Source organism: Lathyrus oleraceus, chromosome 5 (assembly GCF_024323335.1).
Source record: "Lathyrus oleraceus cultivar Zhongwan6 chromosome 5, CAAS_Psat_ZW6_1.0, whole genome shotgun sequence".
Lineage (NCBI taxonomy): Eukaryota > Viridiplantae > Streptophyta > Magnoliopsida > Fabales > Fabaceae > Lathyrus > Lathyrus oleraceus.
In genome coordinates, this window is record NC_066583.1 from 242,614,497 (window position 1) to 242,628,005 (window position 13,509).

Genomic DNA, 13,509 nt, shown 5'->3' on the forward strand with positions numbered 1-13,509 from the left:
TTTTTCAAAATAAAACGAGATAAATACTTTGTATACATTCATACGAGAATCATTACAAAGTTAAACTCTCTTTTTGAAACATTTTTTAACAATTCACCAACACTTTTCAGACAAAAATATAAGTGATCCAGCAATTAAGAGCCCATGGATAACCATGGATACAAAGGGTGCTAATACCTTCCCTTTGTATAATGTACCTCCCGAACCCAAAATCTATTGAGGTCTTTCCTGTTCTTTTCCACCTTTCCTTATTGGATAAAAGAAAAGTCGGTGGCGACTCTTGCTATCCGCGACATTGCGATAAAAAGCAAAATACCCCAAGTCAGTTCACCGTATGACAGAACTGGCGACTCTGCTGGGGATAAAAGAGAGGTTACCTTAAAAACAAGATCACTTATCTAAATTGTCTGATTTACTGTTAAGGGATTGCTTGGGTATTTTATGCTTGAGTGAAAGATCCTACACCCAGATCTAGTGTACCTTAGGTGAGTAGCAATAGATCATCGCGACTATCCGGCGTATACTAGAATGGTTAAAATGATGGCTACGGTTAATGTGACACTTTGGATGTCCTGATGTTCCTCATGTTCACTTGAGGAAAAATTTGGCTTCCGCGTGGTGTCATTAAAGCATTAACCAGACCTTTAGAACCCTAATTGACTCATCCTGGCCATTAGAAAGTAGTGAGATAACTGACTTCGGTTCCGACTGGGGTTGGTTGAGACTCGATACTACACTCTTTGAGATTGGACTTTAGGGAAGCTTCGGTCAACCACTTGGTGTTGCACTGAAGTGGACTTAAAGGAAGGTCGGTGATTTGAGATCCTTCTAGAACCCGGTTACTATTCTAGGACAGGTTGAACCAACTAAACTTCAGTGGGGAGGGTACTTACCTATGGAACTCATGCAAGCCTTAAAACCTAGGAATGATGGTTGTGTGACTTGCTTGTGCTTGTTATTTATTTAACCTCATAACATCTTAACATCATAACATCATGACATCATAACATTGTACTAACCATTTCAAGGACTTAGGGATTTAACTTTGCTCTGTTTTGTAAGGCTATGGCTCCCAGGAAGACCATCCGGATCAATTTTGTAGCAATCTCACCTCAACTGAAGAATTTAGTGTCAGAGCTCCCCGATCATGCCCAGTTCATCAAGAAACACGGTTCTCTCCTCAATTTGGTTACCACTGGTTTCAAAGAAGATATGATGAGAGTTTTATTCCAGTTCTTCGACCCTAAACATCATTGCTTCACATTCCCAGATTATCAGTTGGTACCTACACTGGAAGAATTCTCCAGACTGCTTGGGATACCTATCCTCGATCAAATACCTTTCAGTGGTTTAGAAAAGGTTCTGAAGTCTGAAGAAGTTGCCGCAGCTTTACACACGACGAAGTCCGACATTGAAGCTAATTGGGTAACAAGGAGTGGAGTTAAGGGTTTACTTGCCAAATTCCTGACAAATAAGGCCCGAGAATTCTTAAAAGTTATGAATGTCCGTGCTTTCGAAGACATCCTGGCATTGCTAATCTATGGCTTGGTGTTATTCCCTAATCCAGACCAATTCATAGACATGAATGCTATTAAGATATTTCTCACTCATAACCATGTACCTACCTTGTTGGGAGACATTTTGCATTCCCTCCACACTCGTACCATGAAGAAGCAAGGGACTCTCATGTGCTGCATACCTTTGTTGTCTAGGTGGTTTATTTCGCACCTTCCTCAATCAGTCTTGAAGAACGAGCAGAATTTGAAATGGTCTCAAAGGATAATGTCGCTCTCCCACCCAGACATCTGTTGGTGTCCTCAGTTCAAGGAAAATGTTACCATCATTGACCGTTGTGGCGAGTTCCCTAATGTACCACTCCTAGGAATAAGAGGAGGTATTACTTATAATCCTGCTTTAGCTCTGCGACAGTTTGGTTGTGCTCGAAGAGATGGTCCACATGAAATGATCATCGAAGGCATCATGTTCGACTATGACAACGATTCCCAAGGCCTCCGTCAAAGATTTGTACGAGCTTGGGGCATGGTGAAGAGAGGTACGTTAGGACAGAAAAATTCTATTCCTATGGAACCTTATCTCAGATGGGTACGCGCCAGAGCTCGTGAACTTGTCATGCCATATCTTGCAATCGGACCTCAGATTGTCGAACCTGAAGCTGAAGGAGGTGCTCCTCAGATCATTCCTTATCCAGATATGCCTACCAACGTTGAGGAACTAAAGAGATCCTGGATCCAGTTGAGAGAAGAAAGGGATACTTTCGAGACTCAGTTCGTCGCAGAAAGGAAGAAAGTGTTAGAACTTACCAGTCAGCTTAATGAGGAACGAAGACTCAATGCGTATCTTCGCCCAAAAAGAAGCCGCCCCTGGGAGACTTGAGCTTTCATTGTATTTTTATTATTATTCCTTTTGTAATGAACATTGGTCAAAGAAATTAGCAATAAACATTTCTCTCTTGTTGGTGATTTACGCAAAGTTAAATTCCAAAAGTCCTTGAAAACATTTCATGCATTGCATAACATGACATAACATTGCATAACAGGTATCCTAAAAGATCAATATTCTTACGATCTCCCTTCCAAACAGAAAAATGGATCTCGAACAAACTGTCAAAGATCTCCAGACTCAAAATGCTCAATTCCAGGAGATGATGCTAAGCTTATCCAAGGGGCAGGAGGAACTGAAGGCTCTTTTGCTCGAAAAGAAGAAAGACAAGAAAGCTGTGAGTTACATTAACCTGGGAAGAAGGCGTAAAGGACAGGCCACAAGAGTCAAGTTTGGAATTCCGAATGGTCTAGAAGAGGAGACAGAGAATGATTCAGAGGAGGAGAATGCTGATTTCTCCAACCCTGAGGATGACGATGAAGATTATGAAAATGAACAGTACTCTCCAAGAGATGATAAGTACAAGTTGCTGGAAGAACGTATGCTAGCTATGGAGGGTCAGAAGGCTCCCGGTCTGGATTTCGAAAGTTTGGGTCTGGTCTCCGATGTGACCATTCCTCGCAAATTCAAAATCCCCACTTTCACTAAGTACGATGGTGCGTCTTGTCCTCAGATGCATCTGAGAGCTTATGTGAGAAAGATTCAGCCGCATACCACTGACAGGAAGCTATGGATCCATTTCTTCCAAGAGAGCCTGTCTGGCACACAGTTGGAATGGTATTATCAGCTCGAGAGCTCTGACATCCGCACCTGGACTGATTTAGCAACAACTTTCTATAAACAGTACCAGTATAACTCTGAACTAGCGCCTACCCGGCTACAGCTGCAGAATATGACTATGGGATCTAAAGAAAGCTTTAAAGAATATGCTCAAAAGTGGAGAGATTTGGCTGGCAGAGTCAAACCCCCTATGATTGACAGAGAATTGGTGGATATGTTCATGGGCACACTGACCGGCCCATTCTACAACCATCTACTGGGAAGTTCTTCATCAGGTTTCACTGAACTTATATTGACAGGTGAACGTGTTGAAAGCGGCATCCGAAGTGGAAAGATACAGGCGGCTTCCTCTGCAAGCACCAAAAGGTCCTATCAGGGGAGGAATGAATCAAATGTTGTGTACAGTCAAAAGGGTCGTAACAAGAAAAACCGTGACCACGACATTGGAGCAGTTACGATTGCAGCACCACCATCTCAAAACTTCCAGCCCAAACAAGACAGGCCAAGAAGGCAGTTCACCAGGATCAATATGACCTTGGCACAGGCACTGCAGGGAATGCTAAAGGCAAATTTGATCACCCTCAGAGATCCTCCTACAAATCCCAACACTACCTCTTCTCGTTATAATCCCAATGCCAGGTGTGCATATCACTCCGATAGCCCCGGGCATGATACAAACGATTGCTGGTCATTGAAGAATAAGATTCAGGATATGATCAAAGCTGGAGAAATTGAGTTTGAGCCTCCGGAGACTCCTAATGTCATCACTGCTCCTATGCCTAACCATGACAAGACTGTTAATGCCGTGGATAACAATCCTCACATTTCTAATGTAGCTGATTTAACGTCTCCTCTCCTGGCCATCAAGAAGAAGTTGTTGCAAGCTGGTTTATTTCCAGGTTGTGCGGCAAATTGCGATCTCTGCATATCCCGACCCAAGGATTGCTTGAAGTTGAGAACTGGTATTCAACGGCTGATAGATGATCGTACAATTCTCTTTGAAAGGATTCCTAAGGTGGGAAACACTGTTGAAGAAATATCTGTGATTGCAAGATCCAAAGGTCCGGTGAGGATTACTGCTCCCAGAGTACCTGTGAAGATTATTGTTGAGCCCAAGGTCGCTCCCCTGATCATTACTGCGCCTGGCCCAGTACCGTATTCCTCAAGCAAAGCCGTTCCGTGGAATTATGGAGGTGATGTTTACATCCATGGCGTAAAACAAGTTGATAATTCTGCTAATCCTAATGACATTGTTGGGACTAGTAAAGTTACCCGAAGCGGAAGGATATTCTCTCCAGAGATCTCACCTCAAGTTCCCGAAAACCGAGGAAAGGAACCAGTCGGCCCTTCTCAGTCGGAGGCACCGGTTGAAGTTACTACTGAGGATGTTGCCAAACAGGAAATGGAAGAAGTGCTGAAAATCATCCGCAAGAGTGATTTCGATGTGGTAGAACAGTTGGGGCATACCCCGTCTAAGATCTCGATGTTATCCTTGCTGTTATCTTTTGAATCTCATGCCAATGCATTGATAAAATTCTTGAAGACTGCTCATGTGCCTCAGGAGACATCTGTCGATCAATTCGAACATTATGTTGCTCACTTGGCTGTTGACAATGGCCTGGGCTTTTCCGACGCTGATCTGACACCAGCAGGAAAGAATCACAATAAAGCCCTGCATATCTCCATTGAGTGTAGGGGAATCACTTTGTCTCATGTGTTGATCGATAATGGCTCTTCCTTGAATGTGCTGCCGACAGCCGTGCTGGATAAGCTGGATTGTAGAAGCATTGAACTGAAACCTAGTGACATTGTGGTACGTGCTTACGATGGTGCGAAGAGTGTTGTCCATGGCGAAGTAGTCCTGCCTATCAAGATAGGACCTCAAGTCTTCAACACTACCTTCCATGTAATGAACATTCGTCCTGCCTATTCCTGCTTACTGGGACGCCCTTGGATTCATGGGGCAGGCGCTGTAGCCTCGTCTCTCCATCAAAAGTTGAGGTATCCCACAAAGGGCAAAATTGTCACCGTGTGTGGAGAAGAAGAGTACATTGTCAGTAGTGTGCATACCTTCAGATACGTCGAGATGGATGGTGAATTCATTGAGACTCCTTGTCAGTCATTTGAAGTAGTTCCTCCGACCAATCCTGTCCTTAAGCCAACTTCCTGTGTACCCAAGGTTATTCGTGCTCCTCCTGCTATGATTTCTCTGAAGGACGCTCAAGCCGTGGTTGAAGATGGTGGTCGTACTGGCTGGGGTCAATTGATCGACGTACCGTACAAGCCTGACAAATTTGGCCTAGGGTTCAGCTCTGACAAGAGTCAAATTAATGCTGTAGAAGATGCTGACAGCGATTGCAACCTGGATAGCTGGATTTTCCCAACAATTGGTGACAGACTCAATAATTGGAAGGCTGAAGACACTATCCCGATTTCCTTTAGTCAGGAGTAATTGTTATTGTCTATTTTAGTGTTGCAAATTTTTGTTTTTTTTTTCACAATTGAACTTCTCCAAGCGTTGTGTCTATGCCCGGGGCACAATAGCTAATTTGTTAAGGGTTTTGTCATTTTCATAAGCATATTCATATTCAATAAATCAATGGACTTTTTGCATTCAAATATTGCGCTCTTTGTCTTTTCTGTCATCTTCCAAACAAGCTATGTTTTCTTACACACACTCACGTAACAAATTGCAGATCCATACCCACTCTGGATCCTGTTGACAATAGTTCTACTACTGTTCATTATGACTTTGAAAATCCGATCTACCAAGCCGAGGATAGAAGTGTGGAAGATTGTGAAGTACCTGGAGAACTTGCCAGACTGTTACTGCAGGAAGAGAGGACTATACAGCCGCACGAGGAGTCAGTTGAGATTGTAAATCTGGGTACCGAAGTAGACAAGAAAGAAGTCAAAATAGGAGCAGGCTTGGAAAACAGTGTCAAAAGAAGGTTGATTCAGATGTTACATGACTATGTAGAGATTTTTGCTTGGTCTTATGACGACATGCCAGGACTGGATACTGATATAGTAGTACATCGGCTGCCAACGAGGGAAGATTGTCGTCCTGTTAAGCAAAAGGTTCGTCGCATGCGTCCTGAAATGTCTGAGAAAATCAAAGCCGAGGTTATGAAACAATTTGATGCAGGTTTTCTGGCTGTTACTTCTTATCCTCAATGGGTTGCTAATGTGGTACCAGTGCCGAAGAAGGATGGCAAGGTGCGAATGTGTGTAGACTACAGAGATTTGAATAAAGCGAGTCCCAAAGACGACTTTCCACTTCCGCACATTGATGTTTTGGTAGATAACACCGCTCAACACAAGGTGTTCTCATTCATGGATGGATTCTCAGGTTACAACCAGATTAAGATGGCGCCTGAGGACATGGAGAAAACTACGTTTGTGACGCAATGGGGCATGTTCTGTTATAAAGTAATGCCATTTGGTTTAAAGAATGCAGGGGCAACGTACCAGCGTGCTATGGTGGTTTTGTTCCATGATATGATCCATCATGAAATAGAAGTGTATGTGGATGACATGATAGCCAGATCTCATATTGGGGGGGGAGCATCTCGATCATTTATACAAACTGTTCGAGAGGTTGAAGAAATACAAGTTGAGGTTGAACCCGAACAAATGCACCTTTGGAGTAAGATCCGGCAAACTCTTGGGCTTTATTGTCAGTGGTAAAGGGATTGAGGTTGACCCGGCTAAGGTGAGGGCTATTCAAGAAATGCCAGTTCCCCGTACAGATAAAGAGGTCAGAGGTTTCTTGGGACGTTTGAATTATATTGCCCGATTTATCTCCCACTTGATTGCTACCTGCAAACCCCTCTTCAAACTACTGAGGAAAAATCAAGAGATGAGATGGAATGATGAATGTCAAGAAGCTTTCGATAAAATCAAGGAGTATCTTCAAAAACCTCCGATCCTGATACCACCAGTTGAAGGAAGACCTCTAATCATGTATTTGACCGTGTTAGAAAATTCAATGGGGTGTGTGTTGGGGCAACATGACGAGTCTGGTCGAAAAGAGCATGCCATATACTACCTTAGCAAAAAGTTTACCGACTGTGAAACAAGATACTCACTGCTCGAGAGAACTTGCTGTGCTTTGGCTTGGGCTGCTCGCCGACTAAGACAGTATATGTTGAACCATACCACTTTGTTGATTTCTAAGATGGATCCCATCAAATACATATTTGAGAAACCTTCCCTCTCCGGAAGAATAGCGAGATGGCAGATGATTTTAACAGAGTATGATATCCAGTATACTACCCAGAAAGCAATCAAAGGAAGCGTACTAGCCGATCATTTGGCTCATCAAGCAGTGGATGATTACCAATCTATGAATTTTGAGTTCCCAGATGAGGATGTCATGCTTGTTACTGATTATGAAGAACCTGGACCGGATGAAGGACCCGAACTAGGATCCCGATGGACTATGGTTTTCGATGGGTCTTCTAATGCATTGGGCAATGGTGTTGGTGTGGTAATCATTTCTCCCGAGGGTTACCATACGCCTTTCACTGCTAGACTATGTTTTCATTGTACCAATAATATGGCTGAGTATGAAGCATGTATTTTGGGACTCAAGGCTGCTATAGACCGGCGGGTCAAGTTTTTGAGTGTGTACGGAGACTCAGCATTAGTAATCAGTCAGATCAAAGGAGAATGGGACACTAAGCATCCGAATCTCATCCCTTACCGAGAACGGGTGATGACATTAATCCCATACTTTGAAGAGATTACATTCGAACATATCCCACGAGAAGAGAATCAGTTGGCAGACGCATTAGCTACCATGTCATCTATGTTCAGAGTCAGATGGGACAATGAAGCTCCCAGGATCACCATTGAGCGACTAGATGAACCGGCATACTGTTATGAACTTAACACTGAGGGAGTACGGGAAAAACCTTGGTTCCACGAAGTAAAAAGATATTTAGAAGCTCAGGAATACCCTGAAGGGGCATCCATCAATGACAAAAAATTCCTGAGGAAGTTCTCCGCTAAGTTCTTTCTGAGTAATGGAGTATTATACAAACGTAACCACGATTCGACTTTGCTTCGCTGTGTGGATAAAAAGGAAGCAGAAAAGATTATGGGAGATATGCACGACGGTATTTTTGGGACTCATTCTAGTGGACATACGATGGCCAAGAAGATTCTGAGATCAGGGTATTATTGGTCTACCATGGAAGCTGATTGCCACCATCACTCCAGAACCTGTCACAAGTGCCAGATATATGCGGATAAAGTACATGCACCTCCTGCTCCATTGAACGTGTTGACAGCACCTTGGCCCTTTGCAATGTGGGGCATTGATATGATTGGGGAGATTAAACCTACTGCTTCTAATGGACATCGCTTCATCCTTGTCGCTATTGATTACTTTACAAAGTGGGTAGAGGCCGCCTCATTCGCCTCTGTCACCAAGAATGTGGTGGCACGATTCATCAAGAATAATCTCATTTGTCGATATGGCATCCCTGAAAGAATTATTACTGACAATAGTACTAATTTGAACAACAAGATGATTACTGAACTCTGCACGCAGTTCAACGTAAAGCACCATAACTCTTCTCCGTACCGACCAAAGATGAATGGCGCTGTAGAAGCTGCTAATAAGAATATCAAGAAGATCATACAAAAGATGACGGTGACGTACAAAGACTGGCATGAGATGTTACCGTTTGCTCTTCACGGTTATCGCACTTCAGTACGTACTTCGACAGGAGCAACTCCTTTCTCTTTAGTCTACGGAATGGAAACCGTTTTACCAGTGGAAGTTCAGATTCCCTCCCTACGAATCATGAAAGAGGCGGGCTTAGATGAAGATGAATGGATTCAGACTCGACTCGACCAGATAAACTTGATCGATGAGAAGAGACTTGCGGCTGTTTGTCATGGACAGATATATCAGAAGCGCATGACCCAGGCATTTAACAAAAGAGTCAAGAGACAGGTGTATCAAATTGGCGACTTGGTGGTAAAGCGCATCACTCTACCACAAGGTGATCCTAGAGGCAAACGGATTCCCACGTACGAAGGGCCGTTTGTAGTTAATAAGGTATTCTCTGGTGGAGCCATGATACTAGCTACAATGGACGGCGAGGACTTCCCGCATCCCGTGAACGCAGACATAGTCAAAAAATACTACGCATAAAAGAGACCCGCTAGGTCGACGTACCTAGGCAAAAGTAAGGGCATCCCGGCGAACCAAAAGGGTTCGGGCAAAAATTAGGGATAAACATATAAAAACGTACACCCGGCAAGTCGAAAACCTGAAAAGGCGGCTTGGGCAAAAAAGGGTATCCTGGTGGACTGAAAACCTGAAAAGGCGGTCCAGGCAAAATTAGGGGTTAAAGCGTATGACTATGTCCCGTTCTCTGTCAGCTTCAACCAAGTTCAAGGGACTGAACAAGCCAATCACTTCTATCCGACAGCAGGAGATGAGATGCTTGAAGACATAATGACAGTAGTGGAATTAGAATCGATAGGACTTTTTCTGCATAGCTTTCTCTTTGTTTGCCTGACGATTTCCTCTTACTAGGATTTCTGTCTCCTTGTACACAAATTGCCTGTTTATAGGCCCTCTTTCAAAATCAATACAATTTCATTTCCAGAAAGATGCTTTTGTTTTACTTTCTCTGTTTTGTTTGCGTAAACGTCCATTGATTTAACTTGAATTGATATATGCATTTGAATATGATCAATGTTTATCAAAATACATGCATAAAATAGCAATGGCAGTTACTAAAAGACTTCAGGATCGTGGATAAGGTCTAACCATGCTTTCCGATGAATCCCGTTGCTAGTTCTATTCCCCAGCAAAGCCAGTCATTCCCAGAAGAGAGTGGCATTACTAGACAACTGGGTCATCTCTTCCACCCCCAGCCAGGCTTCTGTTGAACATTTCTACCATCAGACAGAAATCAAGCATCCCCGGCTAAGAAAGGGTCATCGATACCAGTAGCTCCCAACCAGAAGATTGAGATTTGTTTTCCCCAGTAGAGTCCTCAGGAAGAACTTTTCAGATGCATAATTCATTCATTACATCATTTCACAGCATACGCATGCATACATCGTTCGCAGTTATTTTCGAAAGCATAAAACATCTCATGCATCATGACATGGCATGAAGCTAACTTTATTTTTCAGGTTAATTATCCTCCTGATACAGTCAAAATAGAGAGCCATTCAGACGGACATCTTCATCGATTACGTTCAGATTCAAATACATCTTTCAGATACACTCCATGTCAACATTCATTCTGACATCCTCCTAACGATGGCATCTATAAGCTCATCCCAGACATTTATTGCAAATACAACATATACAAATACTATCAGATATAGCCTAGCGTACGGTTCATTCTGATTCAGCTCAACATATGACTCTTTCAACTCAGATGCGATCTAACGTACGATCCATGCCGACCTTCAGCAACTCCAATACGGTCTAGCATACGACCCATTTGGACCTTCAAGGCCTCAAATGCTACCTAGCGTACGGTACATTCTGAAGTGTAGTCTGGCGTATGACTACCCTCTTCATCATCAGGTACAGCCTAACGGACGGCTCAGTCTACAACTCAGATACGATCTAGCATACGATCCATTCTGATCCTTCACCCCCAGTAACGATACAGCCTAACGGACGGCTCGTTCCGCAACTCAGATACGATCTAGCGTACGATCCATTCTGATCCTTTATCCCCAGCAGTGTATGACTCATTCGGATTCTTATCTCCTGATTCGGCACAGCATACGACTCCTCCAACAAGTCCGATACGGTCTAGCATACGACCCATTTGGATGTTCTTTCCTCAGATACTACCTAGCATACGGTACATTCCGAGGTGTAGTCTAGCGTACGACTACTTTTCGTCAGATGCAGCCTAACGGACGACCCATTCTGCAACTCAGATACGATCTAGCGTATGATCCATTCTGATCTGTTATCCCCAGCGGCGTATAACCCATTCTAACTCCCCAGTGAAGTCGACGGCCTAATGAATGACTCACTATACGGTCTGGCGTATGACCCAGTGACACCCATGACTTCAGATATCTTCTAACGTACGACGCACTCTGAAGCTCTCATCATCAAACTTCCTAGATGGCATCTTTAAGCCCATCTCCATCCAGACTAACTAATTGACAAGTGCAAATTTTTGGGGCGTTCTAAGTGTTCAATAATCTTCCACCTCCAGACCATGAATGGCGTACATACCATTCTGACTCTCTCGGTTCAAGAATATTGAACAGGGGCAGCTGTCATACCCCAAAATTTGCCCATTAATATTTTAAGACATTTTTCAGGGCATTCTGACTCATTTTTATGGCACTGATCTTAAAGGAACAAAGGCCCAGCTCACGAATGGCCCAATCCAGAAAATGGCCCAAACTGGCCTGTTCGCTACACGTTCGCTACACGCTCGCCTAGCGAACGTTCACTACACGTTCGCTACACGCTCGCCTAGCGAAGCTGACAGACAACAGAAAATTTCGGGCTTCATTCTGAGCCCATTAGGTCATCAAAGGAGTATTATAAATACCCCAACTCCAGAAAAAAGAAAAGGAAAAACCGAGACGGAGACGGCCGGAAACCCTGGCATAGCAACCCCGGAGAGTAGCTCAGAGAAGTCGGAGTGAAGAAACCCTGACGGCCGCTCATCCGCACCGAAGTTACCGCCGCCCAACTCAACCCGATACCAAAAGTGACTTGCCAATTCAGCATTACCACTCCATTGCAAACAGGTTTGTGTATCATTATTGTTTTATGCTTCCAATTTGTAAATCTCTAAATACATAATGCATCATGATTGAATTTTTGGATATGTAATTAGACTTTGCATGTGAATTCCAGTACACCTGAATATCCTGAGTGTTTGACCATATTATTTCTGTAATTGAATGCAATAAGGCATGCAGCATGCTGAGATCATACTGTTCTGAAATTCAAAACCCGCAGCCGCTCGCTAGTACATCGCTAAGCGAGCATGTAGCGAGCATTCGCTAGGCCCTCGCTAGGCGAGGCAGAGGCGAACGGGACAGCCGTTGATATTTGTTATGTCCTATGCGTAACCTGATCTATTCTATGTTAATTATGCACTGTTTTGCCTGACATTCATGCTGCTGTGTTTTCTTTTGCGGTGTAATCCTCGATTGCACCCTGATTGGTATTCTAACCCGTTTGCTGAATTTTGTAAAGGTTCACATATCCCAGGAAAAGAGTGCTGTTTAGGCCTTCCACTTTATTTGTGGGATATCCTTATGAAGATCCACCCTAAATTGCTTAATTAATTTTAATGTATTAATTTTAATGTATTAATTTTAATGTATTGATTTTAATGTGGATATTCATCCTAATCACCTAATTGACTTTAAAATATGACCTTTAAACATGTGATTTTGGACCTCTCTTTGCTGCCCTACGGTATTACGGTATAACGGTCATGTCCCGCGAATGTAGGGATACACTTAGCAAAGACCCTTCGGTTAAATCATCATAAAATAAATCATGGTCCCTCGGATGTTGCTTTCGAAAATACGATTTTGTCCCTCGATGACCCTTCGGTGTAGCCTACGGTTAAATGATGATCGTCCCTTCGAATGCTAAGGTATCCTTACAACTGTTGCCTTCAATGACCTATCGATGACCCTACAATGACCCTTTTACATCCAAAGGATAAAACTACTTACTTCTCAATAGTAAGGACAGTTTTACCCTCATAAGGATAGGAAATGCCCATAAAGACCTTAGGAAGGTATAACTCTCAATTACTGGATCATAACATTTTCCACCCCTCACACTTTGCAAGTCCTAGAAAATCACCACTTGGTATACATTCATACTAGAATCATTACCAAGTTATCTTTTTCTAAACTGTTTTTTTCAAAATAAAACGAGATAAATACTTTGTATACATTCATACGAGAATCATTACAAAGTTAAACTCTCTTTTCGAAACATTTTTAAACAATTCACCAACACTTTTCAGACAAAAATATAAGTGATCCAGCAATTAAGAGCCCATGGATAACCATGGATACAAAGGGTGCTAATACCTTCCCTTTGTATAATGTACCTCCCGAACCCAAAATCTATTGAGGTCTTTCCTGTTCTTTTCCACCTTTCCTTATTGGATAAAAGAAAAGTCGGTGGCGACTCTTGCTATCCGCGACATTGCGATAAAAAGCAAAATACCCCAAGTCAGTTCACCGTATGACAGCTTAAACAAATGTTGTATCTCACTTTTAAGACCTCTTATCTCTTTTTCTATCATACTCTTATGCTTGTATATTTGCGTAATCCGAGTG